This window comes from Thermobia domestica, chromosome 7, assembly GCF_964235325.1.
Source record: "Thermobia domestica chromosome 7, izTheDome1.hap1.1, whole genome shotgun sequence".
Taxonomy (NCBI): Eukaryota; Metazoa; Arthropoda; class Insecta; order Zygentoma; family Lepismatidae; genus Thermobia; species Thermobia domestica.
Window position 1 is genome coordinate 203,068,171 of NC_137460.1, and position 15,580 is coordinate 203,083,750.

The 15,580-nt window shown below is 36.1% G+C and overlaps 1 protein-coding gene across 9 annotated transcripts in view; it reads left to right on the forward strand.

Moving 5' to 3' along the window:
• The window catches only part of LOC145690672 (zinc finger MYM-type protein 1-like), an 80,515-nt gene that overhangs the window by 41,197 nt on the left and 23,738 nt on the right, over positions 1-15,580 (forward strand). Inside the window, exon 1 of one of the 9 annotated variants that reach the window (XM_081765806.1) lies at positions 12,478-12,615. The exons of the other annotated variants lie outside the window; for them this stretch is intronic. The gene's annotated coding sequence lies outside the window, so the exon portion shown is untranslated. Of the gene's footprint in view, positions 1-12,477; positions 12,616-15,580 lie in introns of those variants that run through there. 9 annotated transcript variants of the gene reach the window in all.

Genomic DNA, 15,580 nt, shown 5'->3' on the forward strand with positions numbered 1-15,580 from the left:
GCTTTGGGAAAACGGCGTGTGACAACTGTGGAAGGACTTTGGAAAGCTGTGCAAAGAGAATGGGACAAGAATCCCCGCCCAATTCTTCAGAGAAGCCTATTACAGTGGAAATTACGCTGTCGGACTATTGTTAGGAACCAAGGGAAACACATCGAGCACTTACGGACCTGGCGCCATGGATTCTTCTAATTTTTTAGGTAAGTCGAAATTGGCCAAATGTAGACTGAACAACCTCTATATACATGTATACCATTTGAGTTGGCTATCACTTGTGGATGAAACAGAATTACATGTCCTTTTTTTAAAATTTCTGAGAGAATTGAATTATTAAGAATATGTTTACTTACAAATTACTATCAATTCGGAGACCAATATTACAATCAGAAAGATAGTTCAGCCACATTTAGGGTGTATAGTTTTGGGTATTTTTTATAAATCTGTGAAACCCTAGACTTACAATACATTTTTTATTTTAGATATGTAGGGTTTTATTTTCCAGAGGATGCCCAGTCAGACTCTTCGTTCAATAAATTAAGCTGCATTTGTCTTTCATGACTGAACGTAAAAAAATTATTACTATTGTTATGCCGTTTCTACTATTATTGTCTACCTTGTCTACTACTGTATCTTCACTACTTTTCCTAGTGAGTTAAAAGAGATAATGAGGACTCCTGTATATTTTCGTGATGTTTTTGTTTCTCTTAGTCTCATTTTGATCATCAGTGAACAAAGCTCCAGGGAGAGCGGAAGGACTATTCGGTAACGAATTTGTCACTAGGGTTTATATGATAAAATATCTAGTTTTCAGTGTACACATTCTTCTTTGGCACACTTGTTTTAAGCGAAGGCCAACCTTGGATGATATTTTTTAAAAGAGCGTCAAACTCATGTCCATCATCTATGACTTTTAAGATAAAAAGAACACGTTTTAAGCTTAGAAAAATTTAGAATTGAAATGTACAGAAGTGATTAATTTTGGGTAAGGTTGAACATAATAAAAACAAGCATAATTGACACCAGAGAGAAGTCCCATCCACCAAACCACTGATTAAGCTTCATACTTTATTCTAGTGTCTTTGAAACTAGTTCTGCGTAAACATCACTGCAGTATTTCCCGTAATCGCGTAAAAAGTCACGTACCGGAATCAAGAACTATTTTGTTGAATTCGACTAATCCAGTGTTCAGGAAGGTACAGTACTCGGCATAGAAAATGTTACAAAAAGTTTAAGTCCAAATTACTAACAAAGTCCTGCGTCTGTGCGTATGCATTCAGAAACACACGTCTCGATCGACTAATTACTCCTGGTATTCAATCCAACCCGCCCTCCTCCTCGTCGTCTTCTGTAAAGCAATCTTTGTGACGTCTTTCCATTCAAACGTAAAAAACAGGAACTATGTTTACAAGCTTTATAGCTCTAAAACTGACTTTTTCATTCGTTTGTTCTGAAATGTCTTATAGAACCTGAATAAAAAATTGTCACAAAATGTTTCCATAACTTCATAAATGCCTTTATTTGAATTCACTCCGTTCTTCAGAGACTGCATATCACATCAAGCTAGGAAGATGCTCCTTATGAAATCTATGGAAATTGTCAATCAAGGCAGTAGCTTTTGTGCTTCTCAAAGTCTGTAATGCGGGCGCAGAGCTCTAAAAACTATTGAAAGAAATGAATGGTGTTCAATGATAAATTTAATTTTGTTTCCCAGTAATTGCAAGCAAATGTTCCAGAGGCGTCATTTGGGCAGGACAGGAAGGTGTAATTGCCCCCTTCCTTGAGTTTGGTAACACATATTGTTTGATCAAATTTATAGCAAAACATTGATATAAAAAGTGAAACGCTTATGTTGGCGGAGAAGTTCCCCCCCTCCCCGAACAAAATCTACAATAACGCTGTTTTTAGCAACAAACCTGTAGAGTTACAATAGCACATTGCTAGAGCACGTACATTTGGTTTCAAGAATCGAAGGTTTGATCCCAAGCCATGTGCATTCGTAGTGGAATATGGAGACAGAGTGATGATTTACATATGCAAGTTTAGAATTAGAGAAACAATGATCGGACAGCATCCAGATTATGACGAAATTTGTAATTTTGTGAAACAAAAGAAGGAAAGTTTACGAACTGCAAGGATCACATCAGGCATTTGTCGAATTAAGGTGGAGAACTCTTTTTTAGAGCATCAGATGATTGCAAAAGAGAGAAAGATCTTAAGATCCAGCAGAGAATTAAGAATTTGAAAAATCGTCAGCTTCTGAGACGGGTTTCGATTCACGAACCTCTTAACTATCGAACCATGACTTGATCCATTCAGCCACGGAGAATTCTACGCAGTCATTCATATACTTTTCCTTTAGATACGTTGTAAAACTAATAAAACTAATAAAATGGAATATTCCAAAAATTGACTCGGTGAGTGCGCCGTAGACATTGAACGTAGACCTCTTGTAGCTTAGTTACAGGGTGCATAATGAACTTCCCCTTGTTCAGGAACACGTTTTAAGGGAGTAAAACTTTGTTAGTACTGTGTTAATTAATTTATATTTGATAGAACCGTCTAGTAAAGTAGTGCCAAATACTCAGACATAAATCACCTTTTGCGAAGCTCTAAGGAAAAATGAAACAAATCGTCGTGAGCATGTTAGACTTTTGGAAAGAAAAGGTAAATAAAATAATAATAATAATAATAAAAAGCATTGAAAATGCGCATAATAGCGTCACTTGGATGCGAACCTACAACCTTAAAAAATAGCACGTTTGCGTCATTATGTGTTAGATAAATGGTTAATGTAAAGTACTCCCACGTAGATGGTCCTAGCTTCTGATCCCAACCGTTCTTTTTTTCTTTTAGCTGCATCCATAGTGTGCATTCTAGAAGTTAATTTTGAATTAAATGTAGTCGCAGCTAGTTTCGTATGTTGGGCACCGAAAGTACTAATAAACTGAACATTCGCCTGTGTATGTACTCTCTTTTAATTTCTTAGAAATCTTTTCAGAAGATGTTTTAATACGTATTATTATGTTTAGACAGTCAATAAACGAAAGGGAAAAAGGAAAATATAGTATAAAATTACGGGAAGCGGTGGAACTTTTTTTTTTGTTTGTTTTTTGTCTAGGTTATTGTTTGTTCTTCATTACTCATTTCCCAGTCCATATTTCCTTCTTCGTGTAATCGACCATAAACTCTATAAAGTGATCTATTCTCTTAATGTGCTTTTATCTAGAATCAGGTCAGATATATCGTGTTCTTCCGTATTACCCAGTATCTAATCCCTTTTCATCTAGACCATTACGAGGGTCACTAAAAAGTTTTGATACATGCAGCTGTGAGAAGACACAACTATTTTCGAGCTGTTACATTTTCTCAAGGAATTCTCCTGGCATTCCAAATAAAGTTTCATTCTTTTAAACAATCCTAGAAACACCGGTGTCACTCCTTATCCAATATTACATTTCATTCTTCGTAGGCGTTGAAACATCACCAGGAGGAACAGAAAATGTCACACTGTGCCAGGTCGAACTGTTAGATTGGAAGAATGAATCGTCTATCGAAGAGTTGCCTTGGTGAAACAGGATCCCCCTCAAACTGATCCTAGGGCATCGTTTATGGAATTTGCAGAACATTTCTAGAAGATAAGACACTTGGATACAATCTTGCAGTAACTGTTTTCTTATTTTCTAAGAGAATCGTAGCCACGTGTTCACTTAGTCACAAGAATGTTGCCACCATTTTCTTCCCACGTTTCTTCGCTTCTCCACTTTGCTGTTTGGGGAAAATCCAAACAGATGACTCGCGCTCAGAATCAATCTAATAAAACTGTGTCACTACTGCTCACAATATCCGAAACTCTCCTAGAGTCTCCATTTTGAGATTTTCTTGAACATGCCTTCGCCATTCTAGTCCTGCCTGCTTGTGTATTTCTTTCAAATTGTTCGGTACCAAAGGAGAAGCCTCCTCTCCACACGAAGGTATTTGTGCAAGGTTTCTTGAAGCACTCGGTGAACTAATGCCAGAGGTACATTCAATGTCAGTATATGTTAAGCGTGAATCATCCATAATCATATTCTCCACAGCTTCAGTGTTGTCATCGGGCACTGCTAGGGTCAGCATCGCTAATCTCAACAAACCATCGCAACACTGTGCACGTAAAGATGCAGTATCTCTAAAGGAAAAGGACAACCGTCCAAGTGACTGCGATTCATTTAAACCAGTTCTATAGCAATTGAGAATCATTACTCGAAAATCCCTTCTTTCCAACTTCATGGCTCATCCAACTGACACCACCTAAACCCACGTGCCAGCGCCGCTCCACGCATCACGTAACGTGGCAGGCTTATTTACTTACGAAGAATGAGTCATTCTTGTGATAACAAACTTCTTCTCTCTAGTGTATATAAAACTATTCTATTTTATTCCTGTTTCGTTTATAAAACTCAGTTAATCGTATTACAAAGCCTTTTAAATATTTCAAACATATTTTATTGGACTCCAAATAAAACATGGGTCACTAATACAATAATAATAATAATAATAATAATAATAATAATAATAATAATAATAATAATAATAATAATAATAATAATAATAATACATTGTTCGCGTAAAATTTTCATCTTTTCTCTGTTATTAGTTATTATTATTATGTTCCAACTTCCTTCGGTTCTTATTCGTAACTTGGTTCTCAGTTCAATATCTTCTGGATAAAGTATGTACCACAACACTTCTTCCGTTACTCCTTCTGCTGGTGCTCTTCCCGCTGGTCTAGTGGCTAAAACGTGTGCTTTTGGTGCACGTGGTCCTGGGTTGGATTCCCGATGGTAAACACAGAAAATAAAAATTCACAGTCATTCATTTTCATTGATTATCTGTCTCCTTTATAAGCAATAATCTTGGGACGTTAAAATAAATAAGTTAATAAATAAATAAATAAAGTGTATTTTTCCCTTCTGCTGCTACATTCATCACTGTATTAAATAAAAATGCATTTACAACTGGGCCTTGGTATAACTTTATTAATTTAATTTTTAACTCTCCAACACTCATCCCAGTGTGTGCTCTAGTCCCTAGCTAAGAAGATAAAGCGAGAATTCATTGTCAAGATGGGAAATACATTTTCCATAGTAATTCTTTACAGTTTGTTACTTATCAGGAAACACAACTAGAATTCATTGTGAAGTTGGGAAATATATTTTCAGTATTAGTGTTTTGCAGGTTGTTACTAATCAGGAAATATCCGTTGAAAATTACAAACGTTCATAGAATTAAAATTGTGATTTCTTGTAACTATTTGATCATGAAGTAGAGCTGCAAATTGTGGGCAAGATTCTGAATTTCAGGAGATTGGTCTGTTCAAATAGTTTTGACGCAGATGGAGGTGTTTTCTAATGAGATGAAACTAAACTCTCACAACCACATATACTAGCAATCTCTAAAGCAAAGAAGAATGGTCCAGTCGAACTATGACTTCACATTCTGGCGGACTATCATAAGTCTTTTTTTTTTTTTTTTAAATTTATTTATTCTGGTAACTTTTATTAAATATTGTGACTTTCCCACTTTTTATATAAAGCAGGTAGTCCATACATTGTAACTTACAGAAATTTACATCAGTTTTCTAAAGACATTTGAGGTGCAGTACCGTGAATAATGATGATTTTTTAAAAAGTCAAAATAAATTTCTGTATAAAAAAAAAAAAAATGTGATGTCAGTATACTTGAAAATGTACAAATGTTCTATTTATTCATCTTCCTACTTTTAGATGGAAACTATATGAGCAAGTGTAAATGTCATTCAAAATAAAGTAAACTTTGTAATATTTAGTGTTACAGCTGAATAATTTTGACACCTTATTGCTTTGTTTTCTACTATCTAAATATTTATCTGACAGATATACGCGAAGCACACAAATGAATAAATTAAAATAAATTAAGATAACCCTGCTATGTTATATTTGGATAATGTAGACAATTTTCTACTGTTTTCTTATACAGGTCGTGGCAATTTCAGTTACTATATATGCTAAATAAGTAAGTATATATGGCGTCTTCCTTAATATATGAAATCCTTCTCGTAGTTGATGATACTTTTTTTCTTGAAATGTTATGTGTTTTTGAAGATGCGCAAGTAAAATAGTTCGACAAATGCAAGGATTTCGTTTCGATGTTGAATTATTTCAGAAAATAAATTTGCAGTATCCAAAATTCCTTAGCCTCTGCATTTTAAGAACTCGCTAGAAGGCAACAGTAAATAATTGTGTAAATTATTCAGCTATATAACATTGAACACTACAGGGGCAGTTTAGTTTTACTTTGAGTAATATACGGTATGCCATTTGCGTACAATTATCATACGGAAATACAGTATGTAGTATTCTTTAGATTAATCTTTAGTAAGACGTCAAACATGCTTCTTTTGTTGCTGACATTAAAATTTGTTGTCTATTATTATCATAAGTATTATTCCAAAAAGACTAATATTTTCAGTCGTAGGTATTTTGAAACTGATTTTGTTAACTTCAAACTGATACTTCGAGTGCGCTGCTTTTACTCTTTAACGGGCTTTGTTGTGAATGAGTATCCACGTCCTAAACCTCCTTTTTGATTCCTACATCTCTAGAAACAGTAAACTTTGCTTGTCTTGGGAAGTAAATAACTTTCGCTTGCAAACAATACAGAAAACGTAGATAATACTTTATTAACTTTGTGTGTTGAATCGAAACACGAATCTGAATTGTAAACAAATAAAACGTTTTCCGTTATTCAGAGTCAGAATGGTTCTTATTTTCACATTGAACAGGTTCTGCTTAATACAAGAGCAGTTGTGTGGAATTATATAGAAAAAAGTCATTGGATCTTAAAGATATTTCCGTGAACACAGGTTTCCACTAAGGACAGTTTCCGTTATTCACAGCGTTTGTACAGTTATAGATGAGTTACTTCATGAGATTAACAGTAGTATGCAGGGATGGAAAAGAGAACTGGTTCAGGCACCAAGAATCCATGCTAAAAATAGGAACCTGTCCGGAGCGTTTTCACAAGAACCAGTTCGTTTTTCATCCCTGGTAGTATGAAAATTCAAAATATAACTTTCATTCAAATAGATTGAGTAATAATTGTTAAACACATCAAAACGAATCATATTGTCTGCTAACATTTGAATTATTATCTAAAATGGCTTCTTTTATTAAATTAATTTGAGATTCTAAAACTTCTGGATAACGGACATTGATGGGATATGATAATTTGTCCGTAAATGTAAGGTTACCTTATAGAGGAATAATACAAATTTAAATTACTGCTAGCTCATTTGGTGGTTGTATATAGTATATACTACATTTATAAATATAAATACTGTACGAAAATTTGAAATACAAATATCGAAATATTGATCTCCACACATTGTTCGAATTAGTGAGAAAATAAGATTGATATCCTCCTCTGTAAAGAAAAGAAAGTGTCGCTGGGGGATGTGATTATATGGGTATGTACTACAAAATATATACTGTATGAACGGTTGTGCAATTCACAAGTACGTATCATACCTTTGTAAAAATCCGTTAATGCACATAATGACTGTACTAAAAGTAAACAAAATTCAATAAGAAATGCAGCATTATTATTAGATACTGAAGTCGTAGATAAAACTCATCAATCATGACAGTTTATGAATTTCTTGGGAAACGTTTTGCAATAGTTACCTTTCGTATACCTGGGGTGCACGGCGTCTCAGTGGTGGAGCGCTTACCGCTGATGCGTGTGGTTCCCGGCTACCTTTCCAAATTTGATCCTCCACATTTTATTTCAGATTGCTATAACTAAGGGATTGCTTTATTACATGCTTTCTTGAAAATAATAATAGTAATAAATAGCTTTCTGAGCAAAGCAACAAAGACAACATTGCAGCAGATATTATTTACTATAATTTTACTTTAATTTCAGTTATGTTACGTGACACTAAATACGTAATAAGTCTAGATGATTGCTAACGCACTCGCCTTCGATGCGAGCGGTCCCGTGTTCGATTCCCGGTGGGGTCACTCGGTCGAAAAAGTGTAACAGGCTTTTTCAGGCCAGCCATCCTGAATGAGGTTTTCCTGGGTTTTCCTCATTCACACCAGGCAAATGCCGGGGTGGTACTTAACTTATAGGTCCCAGACCGCTTCCTTCCTTCCCCAATCCTTTCTTCCTTCCCTTTCCCCGGATTGTGTGCTCGCCGAGGGAGGTCATTCCTCAAATCGTGAAGGGCTAAATGGCTTTAGATGCCGAAAGCCCAGAAACTTAAATTCTAAATCCCCTAAGTATAAACGACCTTCCTAGTTCCAGTGACTGGTTTCAGTGTAAAAAAAAAGTTATTTATCTTCAAGATAAAGTAGCAGATTTTTCTTACAATTCTAATTGTAGAACATCGTGTTTCATGATACTCATGTTTCGTAGACTTGATGCCGGTATTTAATTGTATTGTTACTACTGAGAATTCGTCACATCCTTCTCCGCGAAAGTAATATACCAGAGACCATGTTGGCGTGCAGCTGATTTTATAAATATTTTAAAGAATTATATTAAATGAGAAAATATACAATGTGATTGAGAAAATTTTGTATTCTAAGGTGAATTATTTGTACGAATATTCAGTGAAATATTTCGCGTTTTATTTTCACTATTAATGTAATTATCATAGAGGATGAGCGAAAATGCTTTTCCAGCACTAGATAAATCAAATTAAATATTTCAGTTTAACGTCCCACGATTATGCCCATTAGGCTAAGGGAGACGATAATTAAAGCAAGTGAATGATAATGGAAGAATTGGTGGAATGAGAAAGTGGGCGAGACGGGAGTACCCAGAGAAAACCCGCGGACACGATGTTGTCTACCACAAACTTACTTTGCAGGGGATCAAACCAGGGGTGCCACGCACCAGAGGTAAGCGCTCTATTACTGAGCCACCGTGTTCCCTTATCACCACTACATTTGATTTGATTTTTAGCTTAGCGTCCCTTTCAGTAGCGAGGCTGCATGAGACGTGACCCTATATCTTAACGTGAAATCCGAACCACATGAGCTCCTGCCGGTAATCGAACCCAGGTCTTCCACGCAAAAGGCGTGCCACCACTAGATATTCTTTCTCAATAACTTACTAGTTAATTGACCAATTTGAATATTCTTTTTCGGTAAATTTCAGAGTCTTACGTTTTTCTGTATGTCAAAGAAAGCGAAACTCAGATTGATTTGTTCGTTTGAAAGTTCTACGATTTTATTAGGGAAGAATATCCAAAGACTAAACGTGTACCAACGTTTCGATTCCATACAGCTGGTTGAGTGTAAATTCTCATGCGAAGTTTTCAGAAAATCGAGATAAATGAGTTGTAAACCTAAAAATTGATGTTGTACAATAACCGTCACACTTACTAACATGAACTTCATACTGAAATGTCCCTTAATACAATATACAGTATGACTATTGAGATATAGCCCAAAATTATTTTTCGCTCTTAAACTTTTAATTTTTATGCAATTATAGTATTCTCCAACTATGAAAGTTAACAGTCAATTGATCACATCGAGCTAAACAAAATGATATATTTGACGGTAAATTTCCATTCGTTGTTTCCAAGAATTTTTTTATGGCTCTAAAATGTGTCATTCGTTGACGATAACAATTTATAGTATTTATTCTTATTTATTTACGTGTATGAAAAAATGCTCTGATAACTAACATTCTAGGGTTCTTGTTCGTCTCTACCTAAACGTTACACATATTGTGCAAACAATGGCGTACATAATATTTATATTATTACAAATGTTTAAGTGTTTTATACCAATCCGTTTTGTAAAACTTGCAGCTTAATAATATTATAATTATGACGAGAACAAAAATAATTATTACAACCTGTTTGTTCAAGGCCAAATAGACGGTTCAATCAATCAACCTTAAAAGGACAAATTTTATAAATTTCCTCTGAATGAAATTTTTGATGTGAAAGGTTATAAGTTGTTTCAGATCAAATAGAAATCCATACAATAAGCAAGACCGCTTATTTGAAATTATTAGTGTGTAGTCTGAAAACAGATTACTTTATTTAAGAAGTTGTAAATTCGTTTTAAGTTCCTGTACTATGAGTAAGTCAATTGAAACAGTCTTGAATGGGTTCTGTCTTGTTCTTCGAAACTTTTGTCTCAATTATAATTACAACTAATTAATTCTACAACATTGTTGGATCAAGTCATAATAGTTTCACAAATTTTTACATTGAGCCATACTTTTAAAACAACACATTTGACCAATTTCTTATAACACCTTCCACCAAATGATTGTAAACTTGTTTCCACTTACTCCATTGTAAGGTAATGTTTTCGTGGTTGTTAGTATGGTTGTGTAGGTTAATGCGTATCTGTACTTGTACTATTGTCAAGTAAATATCGTACTGTACATAAGTGTAATTTAATGTTCTAATAGGCATGGAGAAACACACGACTGCAGACCAGAGGAAAAACAGTGTGCAGAGTATGATAGCTTGCAATGCATCTTCATTACCACCAGAGGAGAAGTTCGAAATAAAAGTACTAGGAAGACCAACACCATTTTTGAACATACATATAAAGTTCAAACTCACAAAAAGGTTGATATCAAGGAAGTTTAACATGACTATTTATGAAAAATACGAGTGGATTTGTGGTTGTGAAGTGTCTAATAAGTTATATTGTTTTCCATGCTTATTGTTTGATTACGGGTCCTCAGAATCTCCGTTCACTAAAACAGGAGTGGATGATTTAATTCATTTGTCTGAGAAAGCTAAAATACATAAATCGTCAAAGAGCCACATCGAGGCTCAGTTGGACTTCAATCTTCTGGAGAAGTTTAATATTAGAAAGGAGCAAGACAGCTCTTACAATGGAGTAAGCATTCAACGACAAAACGACGAAGTAAGGAAACATCGATATATTCTCTCTAAAATTATTGATTGCATGAGATTTTGTGGGGCTTTCGAAATAGCGTTTGTAGCTCATGACAATGCTAGAGAGTCAGTCAATGACGGAATATTTCACGGCCTTGTCGATTTCAGTTCACAACTAGATGCTGCTTTAAAAGAGCATCTGTCAACAACTACAGTCTTCCAGAACTCATCAAAAGAGATCGTAAATGACTTACTTTCATGTATGCTTCACGTTTGTCATGAACGAATTATAAAAGATATTTCGAAAGCAGATTATGTCTCGGTTATTACTAGTGAAACAGTCGATATGTCATCTGTTCCTCAACTGGCTATTGTTTTCCGTTATGTATTGCCAAATGGTAAATTGGTAGAGAGGTTCTGGGGTTTTGTTGTTCCTTCTGCCCACGATTCCAAATCTACAGCTCAATGTATTAAAGACATTTTGGATAAAGTGACTATAATTCCTGATAAATTAATATCACAGAGCTATGATGGAGCAAATATCATCAATAATCGTTACGGAAGTGTTCAAAAGTTAATAAGTGAGAGTTATAAGAATGCACGTTATATTCATTGCTACGCCCATGAACTGACTGAAGTTTTATCGCAAGTGTGTAGCCAAAACAGTGAAATTCGCATTTTTCTTTCAGATTTAGATGATATTTCATCAGTGTTTTGCAACTCTTCACTGCGCACAGCTAAGTTAATCGATATCGTGAACAAAAAATTAGGACGTTTTTCTAATCAAGTATGGGGTTTCAATGCTCAGACAATCCAGTTTGTGTTCGAGAATAAAAATTCTTTAACTGAATGCTTTAGAGAAATAGAAGAAACCTTTCGTAATCAGATGGTCATTTCTCAAGCTAGGAGTGTTCGCTTGAAATTAGAAGAACATAGCTTTCAGTTGTGGTTAGCAGTGTTCAATTGTATAATGATACACGTCGACACTTTATATAACCAGATTTCAAAGATACCAAGCAATCTGTGGAAAATTATGAAAGCAGTTTCAGATTTCGAAACTGCCATTGAAAAAGTGCGAGACCTTCACATCGATAAGATATTCCATGAATGTGATTCAGTCCCAGGACGGAAGAAAAAGCAGTATCTGGAATCAGATATCTCAACCAATATAGCAGCAAAGGAAATATGTAACATTATTATATCTGAGGTAAAACAACGTTTCGAATTTAATAATCATCTCCTAGCAGCTGACCTGTTTATTCCCGAAAACTTTAACATGTACGAAAAAGACTTTCCATGCTACTTGCTTGATAAAGCTTGTGAAGCATTTCCTTTCTTAGACAGAAGCAAACTCCGCCCAGAATTGCAAGTTCTCTATAAGTGGCATGATTTTAGAAGAGCATCTGGTTCAGTTACACTCCTGCAGTTCTTGTTAGAAAATAATCTACAGGACACATTTGCTGAGTGTGTCAAATTACTGAAGGTGATTGTGACAATTCCTATGCCATCTACGGAAATAGACAGATGTTTCTCTACGTTAAAGAGGATTAAGATCTTTCTTCGGAGTTGTGCGACGGATGAAAGATTAGCTGCTCTAGCAATGCTCTCGATTGGGAAGGATTTTGTGAGTGAGATATATGATTTCAACGAGGCTGTAATAGACACATTTGCCATGAAAAAGGAGAGAAGAAATCAGTTTCTTTACAAGTATATCCATTAAGGTAAGAAATAGATAACTGTTAATTATATTGGTGTTACAGTACAGTCATTTGAAGATAATAACGCTTAATACACCACATGCATTTCCAGTTCTTTTTTATAAAGATAGTTGAAACTAACATAGACAGAGGCAACGTTTATGAATGTGCCAAACAGTAGTAAAATTATTCTAGAGGTCTCTAATGTACCAAGAATTTCAAAAGCTTTGTCAGTGTACTTGGCGTTCTTATGGGATAGATCAGTGCTTCTCATTAGGTTAAAACTATTACACACCACTTGGTTAACACTAATTTCTGTGAAGTAGATACAGGGAGTAGACAAAAAAAAAAAAAAAAATCTAAAAACACTTCATACAGGACACGTAAGTTTGGCCCTCCACTGTACAACGCGTGTTGCGGTTGCCGATCGTTTTTTTTGTTTTCAATGTGCCATGTGGATCTTCCTCTTCCGTCGTCCGTAACCCGTTCACCTGTGAGTGTCGTGGTGTGAAAGAGGTAAAATTGGCGACCTGACAGACTTCCAAAGAGGCATGATCGTTGCTGCCAGTCTGGTTGGAGCTTCAGTGGTAACAGTGGCGAACTTGGGGGTATCGAAAGGCACTGTGTCCAATGTCACGATGCCATACACAATTCATGGGCAAACGACGTCTGCAAAGCGCAACAGTGGTCGAAAGACAACCTTGTCAGATAGGGACCGGAGGGCATTAAAACGGATTGTAGCAGCTAAAAATAAGACCACTGCAATGTAAATTACGTCTAAACTCAATACCGGCCTACAGAACCCGGTTTCATTGAAAACAGTGCGACGGGAACTTCATAAAATGAAATTCATGGCAGGGCCGCTATCGCCAAACCCCTGGTCATAGCAGTAAATGCGAAGAGGCGTATCCAGTGGTGCAAGGACCGCAAGGCGTGGACTCATGAGCAGTGGAAACACGTAATGTGGTCCGATGAATCGACCTTCACCTTGTTTCCAACAACCGGTCGTGTTTACGTATGGAGAACACCGTCGCAGGCCTATGATACAGACTGTCTGCTCCCAACTGTAAAGTATGGGGGTAGTTCTGTTACAGTATGGGCAGTGATATCGTGGTTTTCTACAGGTCCCATCATAGCCCTGCATGGAATGATGAATGCTAAGGCTTATGATGCCAGCTTGGGGGACCAGGTTCTACAAATGGCCCAAATATTGTTCCCTGATGGTGATGGCATCTACCAAGATGATTTGGCACCCTGTCACGCTGCAAAAACGGTGAAATCATGGTTTGAGGAGCATGACCAGGAGCTGTCACACCTCCCCTGGGTCCCACAATCACCAGATCTGAACATAATTGAGCCATTGTGGTCTGAGTTAGAAAGGCGTGTTCGGTCTCATCACCCTCCACCAGCATTCCTTAAGGAACTGGAGCATGGTTTGGAGCAGCAATGGTACAACATTCCACGCACCACAATTCAGAAGCTGTATACGTCCATTTCACGTCGGATCCAAGCTGTTTTGGACGCAAAAGGAGGCCCTACATCACACTTTCGCAAACGTTTTAGATTTTTTTGGCCAACCCCTGTATATGTAATATTATATTCTAATTAACTAAGCTTCGGCATATTCCTACAGTAACCAAAACTGCTATAAATACTCAACAAAATACTCGATTGTCCTTCCTCATTAGAAAAAAAAAGAAAGAAACAGTCTTACATCATACTATACAATAAGTTGGTCATGTACTGTGGTATAATAGATATAATTCTAGTTTCATGCATCATAGTGTGGGATCAACTTTTTGCATAGGATGAAATAAGACAGTTTTTTCGTACTGAGGAAGTACAATTGACTATGTCCGAAATATATAGACCAGTTGAGAAGTTTTCATTACCATAGAAATATGTGTAAGGTAAGTAAATTTCATTATATTCTATAGGTTGTTCATTACGTTCTATAAACAGATATATGTAAGTTGTGGTAGATATTTGTATTTGAGGAAAAAATAATAATAATTTCCACAAATCTGTTATTTACAAATATTAGTGTATATACATGTACGAAGGGCATGTCGAAAGATGTCAGATACTAAAATTCAAATAGGGTCGCCGTATTGAAGCGTGTCACGTTTAAAAGCGTATGTCATCTAGTGTTGGAAGGTATAACTGCAAGACTGCAGGTTTGTTTGTTTGAAAATTAGAGGGCTGGAAGTGTAGCTTAGTTTGAGCCTGTGAGTTGACAACAATGGAGCTCAAGCGACGTTATTTTGATTTTAAGTACGGTTTAACGTGCGAGCAGTGACATGTTCGTATAAAAAGTGTTTCTGTTACATTGCTCTCACGCGCAACCATTTTTCTCAAATATATTTTAAAAGTTTCGGCATGCTCCTCGTATATAAATATATATGCTGTTACAAAGTAATGGAAACACTCAAAGTAAATGCAGCTTACCTGATTAATAACGCCATGAGACAACAGTTAGTTGCATTACAACTCTGATTCGCTGTGGAGTGGAGGCTTGTAAATCATGAATGGCTTCCAGAGGAACTTTTGTACTATTCCTCATGCAGTGACCTGCTTAGATCTATGGATGGTGATATTGACGATAGTCTGATAATGACTAGTCTGACGATAGTTGTTCAGTAATGTTTACGTCAGGGATTAGATGGGCCTTGAGAAGTGTTGTAGTTTATCTCGATGTTCATGAGAACACTCTGCAACTGCTCCAGCAGTGCGAATTGGCGCATTGTCATTTTAGATAACTGCGCCATTGACCGGAAACAGCACATATGCCAAAGTATGCACGTTGCTATCTAAATGATTAGGTATGCACGTTGTTATTCGAAATAATTAGTGGCAAAAATGTGTTTGTGAACCTGATCACAGAACCTATGGAATACCATGAGATTATGGGCCACAACATCACAGGACTGCCGCCGTATTTCGTGGTAGGGAGAAGACGGTTCAGAGTATGAGTTTCTTTGGGCGTTCA